This window comes from Rhododendron vialii, chromosome 3a (assembly GCF_030253575.1).
Source record: "Rhododendron vialii isolate Sample 1 chromosome 3a, ASM3025357v1".
Taxonomy (NCBI): Eukaryota; Viridiplantae; Streptophyta; class Magnoliopsida; order Ericales; family Ericaceae; genus Rhododendron; species Rhododendron vialii.
This window is the reverse complement of record NC_080559.1, coordinates 17211405-17215005: the sequence shown is the minus strand read 5'-3', so window position 1 is coordinate 17215005 and position 3601 is coordinate 17211405.

The window sequence follows — 3601 nt, the reverse complement described above, 5'->3', positions numbered from 1 at the left end:
ACTTTTAGATGGGAAAGGACTTGAATGAGTCCTTCACAATGGCGAGTGGAGTGAACAAGTACATCCCAAACAAACATTTTAGCCTGAGTCTACTCGAGTTGTTGTTTGATCATTCCTTCGGGGTTTTTCTCAGGACGGGAGGGCTCTTTGGCTGGTGGAGCAAAAGGTTGGAAAGTGTTTTTAGTAGAGGTAATAAAAGGGTTAGAGGGCTTTTTAGCTGGTGGAGCTGCGGGGTTAGAGGATTCTCTGGTTTGGAGGTTAGGAGGTTGATAGATACGACCACTCCTAGTCAGATGGTCAATCTGGCGGTACTTTGATTCGTCACTCCATAAGTCGATGGGAGCCTTGCGCTTGGTTCTAATGGTGGTATCTTGAAGGTTGGATGCTAGATTAGCGATAACCAGATCTTCCCAAAGATCCTCTGGCTTCCATCGCTCAGCTTCCATTACTGCATTGTTCATGGTCCATTCCTCATTTCCCACTTTTATGTTGACAACTTCAGAATTGGCCCACAAACTCGCTTTGGTCCTCAGTTCGTCTTCCCACAAGTTCGTCATGACGACATCAACATCCTCCGGGACGGTGACCGATAGTTCTGATTCAATTTCTTCCATAATGTAATCCATGAGGTTAAACTCGCTACTGGCTACCTTTTCCTCAGGCTCTGGAAATCCCGGATTCGGATGCCATGGGGTATGGCTGACATTGCTGTCAAAATCATTGAAATGGTAGAAGTCCGAGCGAAGTGGAGCAAGTTCCGGCCAACTGTAGGCTGCCATCTCAGGTTGGTACTCCTCAGCAAACATTACAGGTAGAGAAAACATATCCAGCGGGTCATCTCTGGTTAAAAGCTGATACTCATCCGGGGTTGGGTCCCATTTCCATTAAGGAGCCACTTAAGGGATCTGATAGTTCTCATTCTAACCTTCGAACATCATGTATAGAGAAAGTCCATCGAGAGGGTCAGCATGAACATTCTGCCAATCAATTTTCCATCCAGGTTCGAATGGCGGTTCAGCATCCCTCTAAAAATTGGCTGCTTTAAAATTTTCCCAATTATAAACGAGGTCTCCCCACGTATTTCCCATTTCCACAAAAAGCAAAGAGCAGTTTCCTCGGGAATTTCCACAATCTGTTTAGGTTCGGTATCAGGGCTAATGAAGAAAGTTGGATTAAAATCTTGGGTGGTTTGGTCTGGGGTCAGGGTGATTTTGTTGATACGAAAGGGGGTGTTATATTGTGGTAAAGGGTTTGAGATGGTATTTGGTTTATCTGGATGAGAGGTGTCAATAACCTTATTGTTGATGAGATTTTGGATCTCATGATGAAGGCGAATGCAGTTGTCAGTGGCATGGCCGGGCATCTGGTGGAATTCACAGTAAACGCTTTGGTTTTGGTTTGGTGGAATGGCTTATGGTGGTTGGAGAGGTTTCAACACCCCGATTTCTGTGAGTTTCTTAAATAATGTAGATCTAGGGGTGCTGAATTGGGTGAAGGCTCGGTTTTGAGATTTTGGTTTTTCAGAGATTTGGTTAACTTGTGCGGGTTTGGCAGATGAGGTTCCGGCCTGATTGGTATTCCCGAAAAGAACGTTGTTGTTACCAGAGTATGCTCTTTTGGACTTTGATCCTATTTCCTTTTTCTCTAAGGTACCATCCCGTAAAGCTTCCTCTACAGCCAACCCAGAGTCACAGAAGGTTTCGAAGTTTGGGGCAGCTTGGGAAAGAACCATGTATGGTGCAAAGGAACTTGGCAAGTTCTTTGTTATGATTCGTATCTGTTCTTTAAGATCCGACTTGTTTTGCATTTGAGCGGCGTTGACTCTCCAACGCTTTACAAAATCGTCGAAGCTTTCTTTCTCACCCATCTTAGTACTTTCTAGTTCCCTTGTGGTCATTTTCAGATCAACATTGAAGTCGTATTGGGCTATAAAGGTTGTCCCAATATCTTCCCAAGTCCTTTTTTTGGATGGCTCGAGAGTAAGGAACCATTGCAAGGCGGGACCAGACAGAGACTCATGGAATAGTTGTGCCATAGCTTCCTTTTTGATTCCTCGCATCGTGAGAGAGCCAACGTACCCCTGAAGGTGCGCCTTTGGGTCACTAGTGCCATCAAAATTTCACTAAGTCCATGCCTTTGAATTTTTCTCGCAGTTTGGCATTCGGGAATAAGCACAGCTTGTTCATGTTGACCTCTCCTTTCCCAAGTCGCCTGGTTTCTTGAACAGACTCTCCTAGCTTGCTGATTTTGGCAATAAGAGTAGCCAGCTTGAGATCTGTAGTTAGCGCTTCTTCTTTGGGCCATTCAGACTACAGAGGAGGCTTGGTTTGAGGCTTATCACTAATTTCTTGCATAGTTCCACTACCATGATTAGGTCATTATTCATGGAAGCAACGAAAGCCTTGAGTTGTGCGTCTACATTGGCAATGGATTGCTTGAGTTGGGCATCCAAAGTGGCCATATTTTGCCTGAGCTCCTCCACCCCATTTCCTTGATCAGCCATTGGTAAAGGATTTTCAAGCGGGATTTCTGTTAATGGTTCTCGCAGTGTTTTTGCTGACAATTGCCCTTTCTGTATTGCCTGAACCTCAAATAGCTAAGTGCCTTCTAAGGTGTCTATGCGAACCACTCTTTGAAGTGGACGAAATCAATTGGGTACAGTTCCTTCTCTCAGGCAACCAATGTTTCAGAACTGGCGATAAAGCAAAAGGAATCAACTCGCAACTAATCTCGGATGCTCGCCCTGCCTTCTACGTGCCTTCTAGAGACTAAACCTAAGACCTACCGTGACCTAGCCCCCACTTAAGGTGTTCGTATAGAAGATTTTCGATAATCCAGGTAGGTGCTGTTAGGCAGGTTAATTTCGAATGCTTCGGAACCAGAGCCAATCTCCTTACCTTGACCATCTGGGGCAGAGCAATATAACTATCGGAATCTAGATACGCACACACTTAAGGTTGGTCCTAGATCAAGGGAGCCGTTCGGGCACGACAACACCGGAGGTATCCCAAACTCCATGGATTTTGAGTATACTAGATTGACCTGGAGTAGACGAAGAATCCTAAGGGAACCCTATCCTCTAGCCTGCAGGATGCAATAATGCGTGAATGATATGTATGTACAGAAAAGAGATGCACATAAATAGGATATATCACATAAGTCCTAACCGCGGGTTCCTGTCTTAATTGGGAAGGTTCTATGGTTATGTACAATTGCAAATGCCGGTTTGGGTCTCAGTAGGGTTCCCCGGACTAGAGCCAAGATGTACTTCCTATTGTCAAGTGTATTGCAAGACAATGGTCGAGCAACACGATGGCTTATCATGGTCGAGGGTTGCTAGGCATCCTGGGAGAGCTTGTCACCGGTAAACCGGGTAAGATTGCAAGAACACACTAAAAAGGCTTGGGCGGTGCAGAGTGTACAGGATAAAAGAGTTTTATTTTCCAAAAGATATTGAAAATCCCCTTTGAAAATGTCTTTCGAGCTTGGCTCTCGAAATTATTCAATTCTTTGAAAAAGTAAGTTCCAAAGTTTCGAATAATATAGATATCCCCAACAGAGTTGACACTGTGGGCTCCCCACCCGACGCGCCCTCGAAGAG